Source organism: Fistularia commersonii, chromosome 1 (assembly GCF_037954325.1).
Source record: "Fistularia commersonii isolate RoL2024-O1a breed Wild chromosome 1, RoL_Fcom_v1.0, whole genome shotgun sequence".
Taxonomy (NCBI): Eukaryota; Metazoa; Chordata; class Actinopteri; order Syngnathiformes; family Fistulariidae; genus Fistularia; species Fistularia commersonii.
The window spans coordinates 2431141-2453534 of NC_141284.1; positions in this window are offsets into that span (position 1 = coordinate 2431141).

Genomic DNA, 22394 nt, shown 5'->3' on the forward strand with positions numbered 1-22394 from the left:
GACGCGCACATCGTAACTCCCTTCCGGGTGCAGGTCACTCTTGGGTCTGTAGATCAGTGTCACCGTCTGATGGGCAGGTTTAGTGCCCGGACTAAACTGCTGCATCTTGGTCAGCTTGCCGTGTTTGTCTTCTGTTAGGATCACAACCTCAGTGCCGGTGGTTTCTGACAGGACCTTGATATCCAGGATGGTGCCTGGAGTTGTTCCTTTCTTTATCTTAGCTGCATGAGACTTTGAGCGCTTTCCGGACTCTCTTCCTTGGTACACGTCTCCTGGCATGTGTGTGATGTATCTGTTGTTCTGTCCCGCTTTGAGCTCATCTTCTGTTTTGGAACTCTTTAAGCCTTTTCGCACATAATCACCAAGGACTCCATTCAGTTTGCCTTGGACGCGAGAAATGATGTGAGAGGAGAACTTCTGGTTGAACACATCTACGAAAGCATCTGCCAAAAGAGCACTGATGGTGTCTGCCAGCTGTAGTTTAAATTCTCTTAGCATCGCCCTTTCTGAATCGGACAATTCTCTTGTCTTTGCATTCTCTGAGAAATTTCTTCCTTTTTTTAATTTGTTCGCCTCGTCATTCAGGTTTGAAAAGAATCTTTCCGACAAGGTGGCCACAGTCGCAATGGCATCGGCTGCCAGCACGCCCATATGAGTGACCTGGATCGCAGTCAGAATGGCACGTGTTACCCCTTTGGCTTCTGACTTAGCTTTTTTAAGCACTTTCGTGATGGATGAGCTCATTTTTTTTTGCCAGCTGAGGTCAGCGTAGAACGGCTGTAATGCAGTCTTGCTTAAGGTTTGGAAAATGTTCAAAAGTTGGTCTGTTTTGAATTTATCCTTCATGAGATCAGAGACGGTTCGGTGGTTTCCAAGGTGTGAGATGATTATCGAGTCGATCGATTCAGCCAAGGGATCTTTTTCAAGATTGGTTTTCACTTGCTCAGCTATTCCCTTTTTCACATCATTCTTAATGGCCTTCATTATTTCTTTCAAAATGGCCTCTTCTGCCTTCCCAAATCCGTAGCTTACTAGCTCTTCAACAATTTTCTTTGCAGTGAGTTTAGCTACATTTTTCAGGTTCGCCTTTGCCACGACGCTAAAGCCCTCTTTGACCTGTTTGGACAAAAATTTGGGCAGTGCCTTCAGCTGTTTTCCGAACTGCTTCACAAGCATTTTAGCCGCTTTGAAACCCTTGGCGATCAACTTTCCAACTCCGAACCCAATGAGAGATATGGCGATAGAAACAGCTTTGTTGATAGCCCATTCTTTCCAACTGAATTCTCCAGTCACCATGGCCTCAATGCCCGAGATGCAGTCCGAGATGCCTTCAGTGATCAGCCCAATGCCGACCTGAGCTAACGCTCCAAATGTAAATACGGCTAACAGAGCACCACCGATGATCTGCAGTATTCCCAGGAGGAACACCAGAAGTCCTTCCCAGCAGAAACGAGGTTTCTCCTCCACAGCGAAGACATATTTCAGACCTTGGCAGTACAGATTGAAGGCCTCCATCTGCAGCTCGTCATCTGCGGTTTTAATAAGGGAGAACACCGGTGATTTCTTAACTATTGCATCCCTTCCTCTCTCTTTTATCTCCTCCAGCTTCTTGATGCCCTCGTTTATGTTTTTATTAAGGAAACTGAACAGGTTGTTCCTTCCAATCAGCTGTTTCTCCAGGCTGGATGGGTCGCCTTCGGACGAGTCCGCAAAGGACATTTTTGCAAACTGTAGACAAACCATACATTCTTCGCTGAGGTAGGTCAGGGACTCCTGTGCCTTCTTGAGATCATCTCTGGCCTTATCCAGATAACCTTTAGTCTCCAGCTTGACCGTGCAGTAGGCATGATTGTAGAAAGCAATGGATGCCCAAGTTTCGTCTTGCTCCATAGCTTTTTCAAACAACCTGTTACTGAGGGCCCAATTTTTTTCATCCATGGCGACGTTCCCAAACCTGATGTAGTGGTAAATGCTGGACATTGGTGAAGTCTGACTTTGAGACTGACTTTTGGCCACGGACAAATCGGCCGTCAAGCTTCTCTGCAAGTCGTTTCTTTTCAGCTGGTCAATTTCCTCCGACTTAGTTTGCAACCAAATCCCCCAGAACTCGTTCAGGACTGCGACAACAGCTCTTTTTTCGTCCTCATTTGTGGCCTTGTGAATATCCTGAAGGGTCTTGCAGTACTCTGAGAACAGATCTTCCCGCAGCTTCATCTCAGCAACGTCATTCTTCATTTCACGATACTTGTCGCTCGCAAGCCTGTCCCTTGTTTGCTTCGCCTGGTCAAGGGAGTCCACTGCCCTGTAGGACTCTTGCAGATCAGAGGTGGTCATGATGACCTGAGCAGATCCAGGCTTCCCTTTGCGCGCCGTTCGTCCGAACGCCTGGCGTTCCACTCGAGTGTTGTCAGCGAGGAACGAGAGGATCACGAATAACCCGCCGTTGTTGTTCACCTCCTTGGAGACTTTAATGTTTGTGCCACGTCCGGCCAGATTCGTGGCCACTATTACGTCACCCGGGCCCAGTTTCTTGTCTATTTTGCTCAAGCTGTCTTTGTCACTGCGGCAGTACAGAATGGGCTCACCTGAGACGACACTCTTCAGTTCCTCGTGGATCTCATTGGCCTTGTTGATGGTTTCGCAGATCACCAGGACTGCCCTTCCATCCCTGTACCAATTTGGAGAAATCTGAGTCTTGACCACACTTTTGATTTCAGATTTCCAATCCTCATCTGAAGTCTTCAGGGTCCCTCTGACCTCGAACAACTTCCTGCGATTGAAAGTTGGCATTTTGCAGGCCGAGAGGGTGGGATAAAGGTCCTTCAAAAACAACAGTTCCTTTTCGCTTCCGATTGTCCCTGATGTTCCGTATATTTTCCCTTGGTACTTCTCAAAAAAGGCAATGTTGGAAATGTAGTTTGTCACTGTTGAAATGGTGCTGAGTTTGATCTTGTGTTTAATCTCTACAAACTGCTGGAGGCCATCACCCCATTTCTTGCTCAGTTCTATGATACCCGTGGATCTGTAGTCCACTGGACACACGGCCTCGTTCTCCACAACATACTCCCGTCCCTCCCTAAGTCTCTTTGCCAGGAAGGCATTTTCAACCCACACTGACAGTTTCTTCTCGATCAGGTTCTTCAGGAAACCTGGGATGCTGATCATTTCTGCATTGTTTGTACAGGGAGTGAACTGAAACTTGTGTGCAATCATTTGGGCAATGGGCTTGACGATCTCCTCTTCCGAATCGTAGAGAGAGCAACAGAAGCCGTCCTCCAAAACGACAAATTTGATGTTTGGAATCTCTTTGTTGCTGTATGAGCTGGGCTTTCTGAGGCAGAGCACTCCCTCGTCATCCAGGGTGTACACAGTGAAACCGTAGGGGACGTAGTCCTCCATTTCCCCTAAAAATTGTACCACCGAATCCTGACTCACACTCTTCAGTTTCTCCAGGAGGCCGTCTTTTTCACAGTTGTGAATCTCCTCCGTAAATCCATCGGGCACATGGCCCAAGTTTTCAGCCATCTTTAAAATGTCCAAGGAGTCCTCAATTTCACTTCCTTCTGTGTCAATGGAGTCGAATATGGCCTTGAAGAATGAGGACGGGGGTCCTTGGACGAAGGTCTCCTCTCCGGTGGTCAGGAAGCCGTACTGGTTGACGTGGGCCCAGATCATGGCCAGAATACTGTTCAGGTGCTGCATGGAGGCCATGGGACTGGACAGGTAGGTCAGTTGCACTCCCTGATCCAGCATCAGTGAGTCCACTTCATCGACTATGATGCACTGATAGTCGCGATCGGGTCTCACGTCCTTCATCTCAAATATCTGACGGAGGTGATCCGCGGCGAAGGCTTCAATTGTTCCATAGACCACGTCCTTCTGGTAGCACTGTTTTCTATCGTCATCCTCAGTTTTATTAGTGTTTGTGTCGACTGTGATGCCAAAGTGCGAGTAGAAGTTGGTCCACTCTTCGGCATCTCTCTGACACAACACAGAGGAGCTGGACAGTACGTCGACCTTTTCCCCTCGAAAAGCTCGCAGCGCCGCAAACATCGATATGACGCAGGACTTCCCTTCTCCAGTTCCCATCTCCAGGAGCTTTCCAGTCTCAGATAGGGCCAGGAGGCACCAGCTAATCATCTGAGTTGCTCTGGGCCACCATATTTTCTCAGCAATATGCAGATGGACAGCGTTACAGAGGACAGCCAGGACCTCCTGAAGGTCTTCTGGGGTTGAGCTTTGGCTCAAACTTCTTGCTCGTTGGATGTCTTTGTAGTTTTCTATTTCACCAGATTTTATCCACTTTTTGATCCCCGTTACGATGGAGTATGACTTCTGCAGTGTTTCCTCATCAATGTTTTTCATCTGCCGTAGCTCTTTAAAAAGGCAGTCGATGCTTTTTTCTTCCTCGCTGGTGAAGCTCTTTCCTAGATGCTTGATAAGTTCTTCTGTTTTAAGGTTACTCGAGTTGAAGAGCTCAAGGAGAGACTGGTTGTTCTTGTCCTTCCACTCAGATGACACCTGGTATGTTTCCATCAGATGTAAAATCTTCATGATGGAGGTACGGTTTTCATCCAGATGGTTCTTAGCTAATGCGAGGAGGAGGTCCAGAGCTTCAACTGGGGGCCACAGTTGTTGTCCTACAAGATCTGACACCACCTGATAGATTTCTGTGTAATCTTTGTCAGGGGTCTGAAAGTTAATTACACAGTTGAATAAAGTCTCTAAACACAGCAGTTTGCCATCTGAATATCCTTCGTTCCACTCGCTTTCACTGTTTTCACAGAAGGCTCGAAGGAGCCTCTCAAGCATTGTCAGAATGAAGGCCTGGCTGTCGGACACTACTCGCCAATTCAGCCTTTGACTGATGGTAATGATATTATTGCCGGTGGCCTCCTTCGGGTTTGTGCGCAGCGCCCGAAAGAGTGCCAGTATTAATTTTTGCCTCACGTCCTCATCCACATCTTGGAACTGACTCAGGAGGGTTTGCAGTATGTCCACAGTGTAATATAGGTTACCGTTTTGCTTGAGTATGGACAAGTCCAGATCTAAGGAACCACTGAGAACTTGTTTTTGGATGATGCATTCTCGGCTCAGAGGAGGGCTCCCAGTTTCCATCACCTTCCAGCCAGTCTGACAGTAGTCGATGATGAAGTCCTCCATGGTACCGTACACAATGTCTGCTTTGTAGAGATCCTCCAGAGGCTCATTAGTTCCTTTTTGGTTGGTCTTGACAGAAACACCGATGTGTTCGTAAAAATCGGACCACTCCTTAGATTGCTCATCAAAGTTCAGCACAATGTTCACTTTGGCTGAAGTGTAAACATGTTTGGCAACAAACATGGCTGTGACACAGGGGTCCTCATCCAATACCACCACGTCATCCTTGGCACTCAGACCCAACACACACCATCGCAGCATGTGCTGCACTGTGGGCCACCAGCCTTTGGTGTCAAAGACTGCTTTACAGAGCAGCGCGAGGGAGTTCTGAATGTCAGCTGGATTCATGTTTGTAGTTGGAAAGTAATCTCTCGTTAGTCGTTCATCCTTTGGAGCGTTTTGTGAATATCGTAGGACGCTACTGACAAGATCGCCAATGAGGTTGACATCCAACGTGGGGTGTTCAGTTCTTAGTTCTTTGAGAGCTGAATCCAGACTTTTCTCGTCATACCTTTTGAAAGCCTCCTGGAGTTCCAGTTGGAATCTTTCAGGGCCAACAGAGTCCAGGGTCTGGATGACCCTTGACTCGACGGAGCGTCCGTCGTCACCCGTCCAGTCAGGTGGAATGTCGTACACTAGGATCACCGTGAGCACCTCCCTGACCGGAGCCTCCTCTGCATAATTCTCTGTCAAGGCTTTGAGCAGCGCCATTGCCTCTGCTGGGGTCCACTGGTTTCTCTTCACCAGCCTGAGGAGCATTTTACCAGACTCGGAGTGGCTTTCTGCTCCACCCAGGTGTGTTAGTGTGGAAAGGAGAAGCTCCAAGCACCGAAGTTCCATATCTAAAATGAACACCGAGGCTTTTCCCACTGCCTTCTGCAGCGATGCCGTGAGAGTCCCCAAGAATTCTACGACTAAGAGATCCTCGGCGGAAACATCTCCCGCAGCCCATCGTTTGGCAATGAGAGTGGCATCCGAGTCGCCTCGGCCGGCGTTGTTGAAGTAGTGCATCAGGTTCAGGTACAAGGCTTGAGTCAGCAGGAAACTCTCAGGAACGCTGCCCACCGACTGGCTGATGGACTCCACCAGGGACTGTAGCTTGTCGGTGATACCCTGGAGGGGGAGTTCCTCAGTTGTCTCCAAGGACAGGGCACACAACTCAGTGATGAACACCCGAGCGTGAAGCAGAGTGCCGAGAGACGGAGGAGCCTCGATCCACTCATCGAACAGGAGTTTGTCCAGGCCTGCAAGGATGTCCTGCAGCTGCTCAGGTGTCAGCTCGGTCAGACTGAGCCCTGAAAGGCGGAGGCCACATTTTGACGACAGAATCTCGAGAAGCTCGTCTCTGTCGCTGTCAGGGTTCTTCTCAAACTCATCCAGATGACCTATCAGAACCTTCTGTTTGGACTCATGCTCCTCGGATATCTCCACGCTCTCTTGTTCCTCTTCCTGTTGTTCAGCCTGTTTCTGTGACTCCTCAAGACTTTGATTCAGTTCGTCTTTTTTCCTCTCCTCCTCTTGCCTCCTCCTCTCCTCTTCTTGCCTCCTCTGCTCCTCTTCTTGCCTCCTCTGCTCCTCTTCCCTCCTCCTCTCCTCCTCTCGCCTCCTCTGCTCTTCTTGCCTCCTCTGCTCCTCTTCATGCCTCCTCTGCTCCTCTTGCCTCCTCCTCTCCTCTTCTTGCCTCCTCCTCTCCTCCTCTCGCCTCCTCTGCTCCTCTTGCCTCCTCCTTGCCTCTTCTTGCCTCCTCTGCTCCTCTTGCCTCCTCCTCTCCTCTTCTTGCCTCCTCCTCTCCTCCTCTCGCCTCCTCTGCTCCTCTTGCCTCCTCCTTGCCTCTTCCTGCCTCCTCTGCTCCTCTTGCCTCCTCCTCTCCTCTTCTTGCCTCCTCCTCTCCTCCTCTCGCCTCCTCTGCTCCTCTTGCCTCCTCCTTGCCTCTTCCTGCCTCCTCTGCTCCTCTTGCCTCCTCCTCTCCTCCTCTTGCCTCCTCCTCTCCTCCTCTCGCCTCCTCTGCTCCTCTTGCCTCCTCCTTTCCTCTTCTTGCCTCCTCTGCTCCTCTCGCCTCCTCTCCTCTTCCCTCCTCCTTTCCTCCTCCCTCCTTCTTTCTTCCTCTCTTTGCTTTTCTTCCTGATCTCTCAGTGGCCTATAGAAGCAGTCCTGACACTCGTACGACTCATTGTAGCCAACTGGTCTGTAGTATTCTCCACCATTGAAAACGTAGACGTCGCGTCCCAGGTGATTAGTTTTGTAGTAATCGGAGAAGCTTCTACATGGATTAAGGACTTTCTGACAGTGGATACACCTCAGGTTGGTGCCCATGTCATACTCTTTTGGCACTTGGTTCCCCATCTTTAATGGGTTCCTCAGTGGGCCAACACTGCTCTTCAACTGCAAACCCTAGGGATCTAAAAGACAGAGAAAAACATTCAATGGATTTGACGATTTGTAATTATTTTGGTAATGTCTCACTCCATTTCTCAGAATGAGAACAATCTTACATTATAAATTGATATTGTTTACATCTTTCAACACTCATCGAACCGTACAAGGGAGAACCTCAATTGCATATTCATCAGTGGTGGGCTGTCAGGGCCTGCAAAGCCTTCTCTGCTGGCCTAAAAAAAAAATCTGAATCACAGATTCATTTTAATTACAATTGAATCTTAATTATATTTTGAATCTCGAATCTGATTGAAGAATTACAAAAAGGGTCTTTCCGCTTCCTTTCATAGCTTTTTCCCTGACTGTGCTGAATCCAGACATGTATTTCCATTGAACAAAGAGCATTTAACCAGTCAAATTTCAGCTGTTATTTGTTGCCACCCAGGGTCAAAGTCAAAGGAATCTGACTGGAGGCCAGCAGAATCCGATTCACAGGTGATTTGGCGAAAAATAAATGTGATGAAGCTGTTGCTTCAACCAATCAGATTTTGAGTTGTGACACCAAGGCCTTCTAGAAGGCTACGCCAACTTCGATGTGTCACACACCTTTTGACTGGATCGCCAGAGAGCGTACTAGCCTGTCGTGTGCATCTTGTCCAAGGGGGAACCGGAAATGACAATATCAAGGCAGACCTATTTTGACCCCATGATGTATGCCTCGTGATGTTCCAGTGACATGTCAAAAGTGATTCAGCCTGCCACAAAACACATTACTTTCCTTGGGGGAGCTACACACCTCTAATTCATTTCACCTCTTGTCACCTATGGGGCCTTCAGGGCTCTTTAGGATCCAGCCAGAGTGATGTCTTCTCCTCAGTCATTTCTGCCTTTGGGAACTCAAGTTCCCCACAGTTCCCTTTGACAGAGACTCGGATAACATAGCACGTAAATGTTAGTTTGAAGCCAAGTAGGTCTCACAATAGCTGAGCATACTGAAAGCACCGGCATAGCTTTTCAAATGCTACTAATGACTGGAACTACCTGATATACGGGACTTCAGATTTAAGGCCTACAGTACAATCACTGCACTGAATGGAAGCCGAAGCAAGGAAAGACTTTAGCATCCAGGTCTTGCTTTCAGCCAGTCCTGACTTTGGCACAAACAAAATTAAACAGCACTATCTGCAACACTTTTTTTTTTATCTTGGGGCAGAATTATCTCCAACCTGTAGAGGACAATCAAACCATACCCTCTGAATTGGAGGGGATGGCACTCATCCCAGCTGAATCTTACTTGGCAACCAAGCTCCACAGTTCCGCTTGGAGGTCATTTGGTGCTGAGGCCAACAGGACCCCATTGTCTGCAAATAGCAAAGAAGTGATCCCAAGCCCCCAATCCAGAGACACACTCCTTACAACCATGCCTGTCCATGAAGATCACACATAGGACCAGTAACAAAGGGCAGTCCTGTTAGCCCAGGACCCACTGAAAATGTGTCTGAGGTTCGTAAAGAGACCAGGTGAGTCATAGCAACTACCCTGTGACTCCCACTCTCACCGCACCTCACACAGAACACCAGGTTCACCAAAAAACACCTTCTTCAAATCTACAAAGCCCATGTAGAGGAGATGAGTGCACTCCCATGAACCATACATGCTCCTTACAAGAGTGAAGCCCTGGGGTATCATGAACTAACAGTGCGTACGCATCAAAATGTTGGATGCAGCATGTTCCACTCACATGTTGGGATGTACAAATATTGACTTTGCATGGATGCAAATTATCGACCTGCCTATAAGTGATTGAGCGGATTTGTGTGCTGCTGTGTATCGGTGGCAGCTTTGGCAGCCGGTACTCTTCTACTTCCCAGACCGTGGCACTGAGGAAAAGACAGGAAGCAGAGGTGGAGTTTCCCAGAGATGAAGATGTTCAGGTTCTTTTTGGGAATAACTAGGATGGATACTATCAGGAATGAGTCCATCAGAGGGACGGCAAAGGTTAGATTGTTTGGAGATAAAGCCAGAGAGGCCAGGTTGCGATGGTTTGGACATCTACAGAGGAGGTCCAGTGAAGATCTGGGTAGAAGGATGCTGAGGTTGGAACTGTCATGCAGGAAGCCTCGAGGTAGACCACAGAGGAGATTTATGGACATAGTGAAAGAGGACTGGCTAATGCAGCCTCAGGGCGGCACTGGCCTGTATCTCTCCAAGCCTGCCTTGGGAGGGCACGGAGCAGTGTCTGCCTGTGCCGGTCCCAAGCCCGGATAAATGCAGAGGGTTGCGTCAGGAAGGGCATCCGGCGTAAAACTTTTGCCAAAACCAAACATGCGAGTCAACCATAACCATATCATACCGGATCGGTCGTGGACCGGGTTAACAACGACCGCCATTGGTACTGATGACCTACAGGGTACTAATGGAAATTGGGCTACTGTGGGTCGAAGAACAAGAACAAGAAGAAGAGGAGGAGTGCGTGTTCGGAAGCAGAGAGAGAGGAGGAAAGGAAAGAGTCTGGGACTGAGAGTAGGGACTTTGAATATTGGGACTATGACAGGAAAAGGTAGAGAGTTGGTTGACATGACGCAGAGAAGGAAGGTGGATCTACTGTGTGTCCAGGAGACCAGGTGGAAAGGTAGTAAGGCTAGAAGCTTAAGAGCAGGCTTTAAGTTGTACTATCATGGTACTGACAAGGAGAGAAATGGAGTAGGAGTTATCTTGAAGGAGGAGTTTGTTAGGAATGTCCTAGAGGTGAAAAGAACGTCAGATAGACTTATGAGTCTGAAACTGGAAATTGAAGGTGTAATGCGCAATGTTGTTAGGAGGAGGGATAGAGAATATATTGCGAGACGGATGCTGGAATTGGAGCTGCCAGGCAAGAGGTCTCGAGGAAGACCAAAGTGAAGATTTATGGACGTAGTGAGAGAGGATATGAAGGTAGTTGGTGTGAGAGAGGAGGATACAGAGCATAGGGTTAGATGGAGAAAGTTGATTTGCTGTGGCGACCCCTGAAGGGAAAAGCCGAAAGAAGAAGAAGTTGAAGAAGAAGTGAAAGAGGCTTGGCTGTTCTGTGAAAATGTGAAAATGTTTCACTTGAAGTTTGGGCTGGTCATAAAAGTCCAACTTAGCAGCTATCTTCCAAAAGCTAGTTTACCACACCAAGGGCAGGTACCAGTGGGTCTCCACCTCTGTTTGCCTCCCCACAGGTGGTGAGCCCAAGGGGTATGATGGAGCTCAGGCCAAAGTTTCACTACCAAACGATCTGCCTGTAGGACATCCAGAGGCAAACGTATCTTTCGGTTTGCTGAAACTCAAAAGTCTCAAAAAAGATCAGACTGAATGGAAACAACTCTGAAGACCTAAACTACAACAAGGAACAATGGTTTGGGTTTATCTTATTACATAATGTCCTTGTTCATGTATTCATTCATTTTTTACAGTTCTTATCCTGCTTACAGACTGAGTGCTGGCAGTCTGGGGCAGGTCAGTGTGGGGTTTTGCCAATATGGGCGGACCCTGGGTCTAACCTGGACAAGTCAACTGTCAATCATGCATTCGCCCTCCCTACTTTTTCACTGAACCTAGTGTTTTTGGACTGCAGCAGGAGGAAGGAGAACCTGGTGAGAACCAAGCCGGAGAACATGGTGGCTCCACAGAGGGAGAACCCAGTCTACTACCGCATCAGACTCTTGATTAGTTGCTTCATCATATTTATCACTTTGCTTTGTTACAGTGTTACTATTGCATTTTATCTACAATGACCAATTGTTCAATGTTCAATTGTCACAGAGTGCCAAACTTTCACCAAACAAACGATCTGCCTGTAGGACATTTAGAGTCAGACGTACCTTTCGGTTTACCGCAACTTAAAAGTCTCTCCTTATCAATATTTACTGAATAATGTCTGACTTTTCCAGGTCAGACTGGAAGAAAACAGCTCTGACTACATAAACTACAACAAGGAACACTTTCAAGATAAAGGTTTGGGTTTATCTTATTACATCATTTCCTTGTTAATGAATTCATTCATTTTTTTTTTACAGTTCTTATCCTGCTCACAGACTGTTTGCCGGCAGTCTGGGGCGGGTTGGGCGTGAGGTTGCTGATATGGTCTAACCTGGACAGGTCAAGTGTCAATCATGCATTCACCCTCCCAACTCTTTAAATGATCCTATTGTTTGTGGACTGCGATAGGAGGAAGGAGAACCTGGTGAGAACCAAGCAGGAGAATTCTTGTCGAAATTTTCTTGTCGTGGCAACTGGACTTGAATCTCTTCACCCCTCAGCTTCTTCACTTCTGGTGACCCCTGGGGAGTTTCTGAAGAGAACTCCCAGGTTATACATATATGATTTCGACAAGAATTCACCTTGACCTGGATGACTGAGAACCTCCACAGACATGCAGGAGAACATGGTGGAACCCAGTCTACCACCACAACTTCATCATAATTGCCAACTTGCTTCGTTGCACTACGACGTCCCAGTGGTCACTTTATCTTCAATGGACCTGTTGACCGTTTTTGGACCCTGATGTTAAGCTAAGCTAAGACAAGATAGACTTTATTGGTCCCACAACAGGGTAGAATAGCATACAAATAGCAATAATTGATAAGAATATGCACATAGAGGATCTAGATACAAATGGACAAGGCCATGTACAGTACAGTAAACAAAATATAAATAAAACATAAATTCGCTGCATCATTATTTGAACTGCAGTGTTCAAAGTGCGTGAGAAAAGTAGCAGCTTATAGTCCGTAAATTATGGAAATGTCGTGGAGAATGAATAAATATAATATGGCTGTTGCACAGATCAGACTGGTAAGTAGAGATGGAGGTGGTGCGACATAGGGATGGATGTAGTAGGGTTGTGCACAAAAAAAAAAAAGAAAGAGGGTTTTGGGTTGCTTGTGAGCAGCATGGGTGCAGAAAATGTGTTGATTATTCTGAAACCAAATATCATTGGTCACTCATCACTCATTGGTTCTCCTTGGCTGGTGGACTTGACTCAGCTTGCTTGACATGAATGAAGACATTTGGGAGAGCATACAAAGGAAGGTACCGCTCCTCAGAATACATGGTACAGTTTACGTACCTGGGCACTTTGCAAGTAAATCATAAACCACGACTTGGAGGGTCAGTTCGAGAACTTCTGGCACGATAAGGAGGTTAGAACACTGGAGTCAATTATTCACAGAGTCGACTGACGATCAGAAGATCCGCGAGTCAGAAGCTGTTTATTCCTTCATAAAAAAGTCGTGGGTTGATCACCATTCAACCCGTTCAGATAAGTGCATTCACAAACACTTACCTTTCGGTCCAGACCTGGTGTTTGGTCCGAACGGCGGTGATCTCCGTCGGTTGGGCTTTACCACGGCGTCCTCTGGCGTCCCGAAGGCGTCCACACTCCTCTCCAGATCCACAATCTGTGAATAATAGAAAAAATCAACATCTGAACATGTGAAAAAAAGAATTCTCCGTTAGCATCAACAGGCTGTGTGCGTAAAAACACACTCGTTATTGCATGATGATAAATAACAATTAGGAAACGTACCAATTCTGAGATGAGCCTCTGATTTTTTTTTTTTTTTTTTTTTTAATATTTCGCCCTTCTGGACTCTGATATTAAACACAGATATTCCTTTGCACTTTACATGCACTCATTTTGCACATGTAATCACTGCCCATTCAAACGGCACTCATCCTTGCACCTGCACTTTGGGAGTTGCACACCAAGCTGCACGCAAATGTCTTATTGCACTGCCACATATTTATTATATTTTGAAAAAAAAAAAGTTAACTATCATTATTTCTCATCAATTGAAATGCACAGTGAACAGGAAAGTAGGAATTTTACAGTAACACGTTTCCACACTGTGACAATAAACGTTTTGAATCTTGAATCTAAATGTGATGTCATTAGTTAAAACCCTTAGGTTTAAAAAAAAAATAGAAACTGATAACAAGAGGTATTTTTTATTTTTTCCAAAAAAAAGGGATAAAAAGGAACTATGAGGTACTGAATTTGTGAATTTTGACATGCAGGGAGGAACCCTGAACACCTCAGGAGGGGACGGTGTCATCATGAAAAATAAAAAGCTAATAATGATAACATAAAATCAGTTTTAATATTTGTCCACTGATCTCTGTGATAAATATTTTTTTTTCTGTGTAATTCCAATCCCTTTAAACACATAATATAGATATAGGAGACAAATATAGGTAAGAATACAAATGGTTTGGGGATTTTTTTTAGAGAAAAAAAAAAGATCAAACTGAATAATTTGAAAAAAATTGACTTTATGTGAATTACTCTTTTTGCTCCCCTTGATTTGAAATTGGGTAAAGCAGCAGAATTTAGTCTATAGTCTTAATGTATATAAATAATGCTCAGACCATGAATGCTTTTCAGCGTTCTAAAAAAAATAAGAAAAAAAACGAGATAACTTTCTGAAAAATTGGAAAATGAAGTGACCTCAGGTGATTTTTTTCCTCTGCTAAAAATCGATAAAAGCGCCAGAATTTAAACCTTAAAAAACAGCTGCATGTGCAGCTTCTGCACAAGATACTCTCCTTGCAAGTGCATAATAAACCCATATAAATAAAACCATTAAAAAAAAAAACAGAATAACGGATTAACGGAAGTCGCCGCGGCACCAAGATCGTCCCCGCTTACCGGGGGTGGGGCGGATGTCCTCCCGGGACCGCGGAGCTCCGAGGGGGGGCGGTGACCGGTGTCGGAACTCTCCCGAGCCGTAAGGGGCTCAAATACCCGCCGGCGACGTCACAGCGCGGGCGGATCCGTTAAAATCCGCCCCCGACTCGTTACCGGTAGGCCCCTGCGGTGATAAACATCTTGACTACATCTTACTCCTCCTCCTCCTCTTTTTTGCTTGTTACTCTGGAGATGGTCCACAGCAGATCAAGCTTTCATCCTTGAACTGACCAAAAAAAAAAAAAAGACCAAGAAGTCAAGTGTGAGACAAACCAGCTGAAATATTTAAAAAAAGACATTTAAAAAGAGTTCAGGGGAGGCGGTGTTCATCCTGGACCCTTACAGGACCCTTCATTTCCATTCAGAACTCATTTTAGGCATACAAGTATCGCCCCCTCATTCACCACCTACACAATGTGATGTCTTCAATGAACATCCTGCATGTTTTTGGACTGTGGGAGGAACCTGGAGGAACCCATCCTGGACCGTCACAGGGCCTTTCACTTCCATTCAGAACTCATTTTAAGGATACAACTTTCGCCCCCTCATTCACCACCTGGACAATGTGGTGTCTCCAATGAACATCCTGCATGTTTTCGGACTGCGGGAGGAACCTGGAGGAACCCCACGTAGACACGGGGGTGACGTGGAGATGCCACACTGAATGAATCCAACCCTCAGGAGGAAGCACTGAGGAAGGGAAGGGATAAGAATAGGTGCAGATGAAATAAGGGCATACAATTCGAGCCATTCGTTCAGGCACTGGAACCACTTCGTCCCAATAGCCATAAATATGTTGGGGGCGCAGGCGGTAGAGCAATCATCTTTGGAACCGAACATTCCTGGTTCGATTCCTGGCTCCTCCTAGTGTGTCGAAGTGTTGTTGAGCAAGACTCCGAACCCCTGGCGCTGGTGGACGACAGCCTGCTGCTCATGGTTCATCCACGAGCCATGATGCAATTCGATGCAGTGACCGTGATCCGAGGAGCTCAGCATTTTTTTTTTCACCCAAGGTGAGGAGGTCCAATCGTGGTCACCCATTGTGCACACCCTTTCAGATAAGTGCACTCACACAAACAGGCACACACCTTTCGGTGCAGACTTCGTGATTGGTCCAAATTATCTGCCGGCGGGGATTTATCCTCTCCCCTCCAGATCCTTCTCCAGGTTGATCTCCGACAAAAGGCTGTGCATATAAAAATCCATGCGTTATTGCATGATAATAAATATGGAACAATTAGGAAATGCATCGATTCTGCAAAAAGCTTCTGATTTTTTTTTTTTTTTTAAATATCGGACCCTTCTAACTCTTAGTTCAAAAAAAGTACAACTGATATTTGGTTTTTGAGTTGCTTGTTTTTCCCAGATCGGAATAAAGAGGAACTACAATGTGCTGAGAGGAACCCTGGACCCCATGGGAGCTGGTAGGCAACCAGGAGGTGCCAAGCTGGTTCTCAGAACATGGAACATCATCTCTGGAATCAGGAAGAAACCTGAGCTGGAACAAAAGACCAGATATAGTCCGACTTTTCTAGGGCTTCAGAACAAGTCACCGTCCACTGGTGCATTTATTCATCGATGCTTAAAACTCTGCATTTTTTTCATCATCTTTTAAATCTTTGATTCTGTTCTATTCCGACTCGAACTTCTCTCTGAAAAGACAGGGAAGAATCAAGTCGGGAATGTCAAAATAACCCTGTAACAAGCACCTGGAGGAGTTCGGATCGCTGCCAAGAGCTGGCAATTTCTTCCGAGGAAATGAGTTCAAGTGTTGTGTTTACCTGCTGTCGGCAGCTTTTGACAAGAGTGGGCAACAAAAATCAAATACCGAACTCCGCTCCTGCTCAACTCCTGGCAGGTAACACCTACAATCAGATAATCTGTCAATCAGAAATTAATTTGTTCTGCCCTCCCAGTTCTCTGGGAAGGGAATGCTGGCTGCCTTGGATACACCCAGTTGCTCAAACACTTCATTGCTATATCTATGTTTGCATACGTGGCATTCAAAGATGTGTTTTTTGGAATTCTTTGACAGCTGAAAAGGAATCAGGGGGATTTGACGCAAAGTAAATCCTTTTAAAATTTGACCAGCCTCCTCACACAGCAGCTTCCAGGACAGCAGCGTCCTCATCGGGGAACACGGCGTCTCCTTCAGTCACGGGTTAAATCGGACGTTGGACGGGTTCGGAACTCTGAAATGGGCGATTCCTTCTCAGGCCGCCGGTACCTTACTTGCACTTCCGCTGTTTGACCAGCAGGGGCTCCTGCGTCGACCCTCGGCTCATCACCCTCCCAAGAAAACATCCACGGGCGTTGTTGTAAAACTAATCGAAATCAGAGGCGTTTAACTCGATGGGTCAGGGAAACTCAAGCAGTTGCACCGGAGTGGCAGCGCTCCCGTCATCTTGGCTGTTAAGCAAAAGGTAGTGATCTGATCAGTCTTTTCCAAGTCTTGGGCTTCAAGACAATAGATTACCAGACCAGTATTGGCGGTACTTGGGTATTTGTCGGCGGTATGGCGGAAGACGTCCCGATCAGTAAGTGTCCTGCACGATGTCAACTCTCTGATGTATCGCGACCAATCGGAGAAGGAAAAGGCTCTGCAGATATTTGCTGAAAACATTGCATGGTGGGAAAAAAATTGCAGAGACTCCAGTTGTAGTCTTGTAAATAATGACCCAAAAACTTCTTCTGATGTATTGGTAGCTTTAGTCATCTTCACACATTTCCCGCTTTCATAAGTTTTGAAACGCTAGACACTGTCGTGATACATGTCAAACCGATATTATCGATCCTCAAAGTCTCAGGAATATTGGAGTTGGTGAAGTTGACATCCCGATGCGAGCGGAGTGTTCTTATCAAGAAGTACGTAATGCAACATTAGCTTAGCCGCCCGCCAGAACTACGTTGTGGATCCCATTGGCAAAGTCCCAAAAGCGTAGCGCAAAACGCCAGTATGGAGAAAAGAAGGGAATGTTCTCAGGGTTCCTTCATGCTTGCGTACGAACCTAAACAGACCCTTTCGAACATCATCAAACATCAGTCCTTGTGAGCACTTTATGTCACCAGGGCTTTTAAGCAACGCATCCGCTCAATGGCAGTGCAAAGTTCAGAGTTCTTTTCCGAAGTCCAAGTTCCGTTTCAGATGTTATCAGTTACGGCGATGGTGGATGAGCTGGTAATAATGTACAGTCTAAGAATAGCCTGTTCAGTAGACAGTGGCGATCTGTGCTGCTGTTACATACAAGGCTGCATGTGCACGGAGAATTCCTCTCCCGTGCCATGATGTCCTCTTCTTTTCGCCGGTCGCACTTGAGCATACCACGTAACACTGCCCGCCACCACGAATTCCACCGGTCTGCACATCCGGTGAAAACAGGATTTTTCGAAGACGGACAGAGGGCTCCGTCCATATCCGGATTTTATATTGAGTCTACCTGAACCCTTAATCTGTACGCGACGGATTGCATTTTTTACACAACGTGAACTTTTAGTGAACCTGAAGACTACAAGGTCAGAAAACCGTAACCACCACACCTCCTATGCTAACACTGATGTTGTAAAGTTTCCACAGTAAAAAGCACAAAAGAGGACTCTCCTGTAAAGTCTATGTACACTTGATATCTGGAGGAGTTTCTGGGAGAGAGACGGAGAATTTGTTTGGAAGATAAATGTTTCAATGTCAGTTGTTGCTCCGGCAGGATAGATTTCCTCCTATGGGTTCTCGAGAGCGGCTCCTTTTAAATCTGGTTCTGCTGATTTTACCCGCAACCTCTCAATTTCCATTACCGTCTACACCCAAGAGTGTAGTCCACAGGTCTGAGGTGTTTCTGTCGCCACGGAGAAGGTGGAAGGTTGGTGAACCGCCGCAGTGGACGGACGGCAGGACTGAAGAACTGAAACCTGAAGAGATGAAATCTGATGTCCAGGAAAGACTTAATCCCTCAATAAGTGAACAACCACAGAAGAATAAGTGCAATCATGAGAACAAACGTCAGGTATCCAATCGGCTTTCTGACACAAACCCAGATAAAACCTTATCAGGTGTCTCGGTGACCTGTCACCAGCTGCCTCAGCAAACACTGGGTAGACAAACCCCTTGTCTGAATCAGCACCTGCCGGGAGATAACAGGGCAATCAGACTTCTAGGTGTTCCACCTCCCCGTTCTTTTGAAGGCCGGGGTCGGGCAATCTCCTGGCCCGGTGCCATGGACCCACTCCTTGCTCTTTGCACACAAAATTGTCATAAAAACAGCAATCTTGTTAAATTTTCAAAGACTTTATCAGCGGCTGGCATCTCATAGAACGACTGGGAGGGACTCGGCTCCAAAGAACCCGCTCTTTTTATACTCTAGTCCAGTGAGTCTCTTCATTTCTTCACCACTTTGACCAGAGAGTAAAAAAAACCCTGGTGATTCCCCCTGGGCACCCGGTGGAGGCTCCCCTCTACCCACTGTTGGCAGGAGAAGAGGTAACATGAACCAATTCATGCTCTGGGTAGTTTGTTGGGTTGCAAATCTGAGCCTCTGGGGTTCTTATTATCTGTGTCTTCAATTCCACGCTGGTTGTCTGGCTGGCTGGCAGGGTCTGGGACCTGAGATCTGATCTCTTTAAGGATTTAAACCAACATCTTCTTTTGGCAAGGATTTTCTTTTTGCTCAGTGATTGGAAACTTTGCGCAAACAGAAGTGCACAGCTCAAACCACCAACAGCGGCCAGGAGCAAATGCCACCAGTGGACCCCAGTGGACCCTTGCAGACCCCAGTGGACCCGTGCTGATGACAACTAGCCAAGCAGCTGGGAGGCCTCCTCCACTAGCTGCGCTGTATCCGGGAGACTTACTCCACCAGGTAGCTCAAACAGGCCAATGCCGAAAGTGGCCTAGCTGCAGACAACTCTTTGGCAAAGAAGCACCAAGTCATGAAAATCTCCAGAACACTGACCAAAGAGAGATTAGTCAGGGACCATTAACTCAACCCCAAGGGGCTGCTTTGTGGTCGTATTATTTTCAGACTCCAACATCGACACCACAGACCTGTCTGAAACATGGCTTATTAAGACAGGCCAGAAGTGGGACAGGTGGTGAAGTTCTGCTCCCTGTTAAAAGTTCTCGACATGCGCTCAGTTATAACGACTGAATTTGTCAATGCTGAAGTGTCTGAAATATCTTTTGTCATTACCTGTGCAGTCCATCCACCATTTGCTAAGTTGGACTTTATGACCAGCTAAAACTCTGATTGAAACATTTTCGCACTGGTACGGAGGTGATCTTTGTAGGGGTGCAACTATGAATCGCCGTAATTTTTCCCAGGCTCAGAGCTGATGTAGTCCACACCAAGAGCACAACTCACCACCACCTGACAGCTCTAATAATGTCCTGCTACATCTAAACATACTTCCCTGCCACTCCAGACGTCCTCATACAACCATGGTTCGTTTCTCGCCATACTATTGTATGCTTCTAGATCTGCAGAGGCACAGTGCACTTCCATCTGACATACTATGCTCTTCTCTGCCAGCATTCTTACAGCAGATAGTGCATCTGTAGTGCTCTTTCATGAAACCACACTGCTGCTCACAAATACTAACTTCTGCTTTCAGTCTAGTTTCAGCTCTTCTTTCCCATACCTTTGCTGTATAGTTCATCAACTTTATTCTTCTGTAGTTACCACAATTCTGCACCTTTCACTTTTTTTTTTAGATGGGCAGCCTTCACATTTCTCCTCAATTCCTCAGGCATCCTCTCACTCTGTAACTGTCTTTCCATTCTTTATCCTCTTCAGTGCCCTCCTCACTTCACCCGTACTATTCTCTACTACTTTGTGGTCCACAATAGTCACCTCTTCTACCCTTTGTTCTCTTTTATTTTCCTCATTCATCAAATCTTCCAAGTACTCTTTCCATCTTCCCATCCCTCTTGTGGCACCTGTCAATACATTTACATCTCTATCCAAAACAAACCTGCTGCATGTCTTTCCCATCTCTATTTGTCTAACTTATATAAATAATTTTCTCCCTCCTAATTGTTCAACCAAACAATCCAAGCATACAAGTCATCATACGTCCCATGTGTGGCCTTTGCCACCTCTACCATCGCCTGGCGCTTCATCTCCCTGTACTTGTGTGTGCTCTCTTAATTCCCCTCAGTGTCCCACTTCTTTTTGCTAGTCTCCTTTTCTGTAAATACTCCTGCACTCCCTCTTTCCACCCCAAAGTCGTTCATCTGCTTTCCTTCATCGCTCCCTCTCTGAGACACTTCCATACCTCCACAGGTATATCATCAGGGCCAACTGCCTTTTCACTCTTCATCCTCTTCAATGTCGTCCTCACTTCACCTTTACTAATCTCTGCTACTTTGTGGTCTGAAATAGTCACCTCTTCAACCCTTCCCTCATTCATCGGCCCTTCAAAGTACTCTTTCCATCTTCCTATCACTCTTCTAGCATCTCTCAATACATTTCCCTCTCTATCCTTAATCACCTGGAACCCACTGTCTCTGTTTCGCCAACCTGTATAAATCATTTTCTCCCTCCTTACTGTCCTATCGAGCATACAAATCCCTTTGTTTTCTCTTTGCTACCTCAATCTTTACCTTGTGCTGTATCTCTTTGCACTCCTGCCTGTTTTCTTCAGTCCTCTCGGTGTCCCACTTCTTCTTTGCTCACCACTTTCTCCGTGTATACTCCTGCATTCCCTCATTCCACCACCAAGTCATTTTATCTGCTTTCCTTTCAGGCAACATACCGAGCCACCCTGCCTATATTGTCTGGCTCAACACTCACCTACCACCACTTTGCAGTCACTGATCTCCTTCGGTAACATTGTCTACAAAAGATGTAGTCTACCTGAATGCTCCGACCCGATGTTCCCGCCTCTTTTGGAAGAAAATATTCACTACAGGCATTTCAATCCTATTTGCAAAGTGTCTGTTCATTTCCTGGATACCAAACCTGCCCATTACTTCTTCATTACCTCAAGTGCCTGCACCAACATGTCGATTGAAGTCTGCATGAGTTACTACTCTCTACACAAACAGTGCTCTTGTCCAGATGGACAGAACTACAGCTTTTGCGTTTTTACCCGAAGATGTTGTCCTGCAGGGCAGGTTCGAAACAACTTGACAGAAAACACAGATGCAATGTTTCCAAAATACATGATCATCTCACAAATAGAATTGTTTGTTTATTGTTTAACAAGTTGGTCGTTTGCCACTTTCCATCCCAACAAACAAGCAAAGAAGAAAAGAAAAAGGAAGGAGAAGACATAAATTGCGCCTACCTGCCTCTCACATCTGTCCAGAAAGGCCTTTTTCTGTCATGCACTGGGCGGCAGCTGCATCTCTTCACCACCAGGGAGCGGCAGCACAGTGGCAGAGAACTCCAATGAGGCCACTGTGGTTCTCTGCTTCCCCTCAGATATCTTTCATAAAGTGTACGAGTCTGGTTCCTTCACTGAAGGTCCAAACACTAAAGGAATAGTCAGTCCTATCAAGGATTCTGCCCCCCAACCACAGAGCCGATAGTCGTAGATGTGGCTCCGTTCATGAAACCACAAAGATGAGCATCAAACCTGAAGTGCAGGGGCCAAATTGTAGACTAGTTCCTGGTCTCATATGGCCTGCGGGAGTCTGCAGTCAGCCCAACTTATCCACCACAGTTTAACACTACAATCATAATTTATATGTCATTCCTGTCTTTCTTTTTAATTGAACCCTCTTGAATGTGTCAAGGCTTAACTATTATTTATTCCTGAAAAATGAATAGATAAATCAATCAACAAGGGGTCAGTGATGTATAAGGGATTAAGGGGAAATAAAAGTCTGACATTTCCTCACTGCAACGACCAGGCCAGGTTGTGAGTTGGAATTTGGCACCTCCGGCTGGAGGACCTAACCGGCTGCAGAGCAGCTCCAGATCTCCATGATGACAAACAATTTTGTGATTTGCTGCATCGCAAAGTGCTTGTCAAAACACTGTTAAAAGGAAGGGAACATCTCTCTGCCATTCGACAAAGGAGTTCAACTGTCCGGATCATCAGTCAGATGTTAACATGTTCAGGAAGAAGGAAGGAACTCAGTGAGAAATCCCAGGGAAAATGTCCAAAAAAAATAGGTGAGAAACCAGGTGAACCACTTATGTGGGTTTGA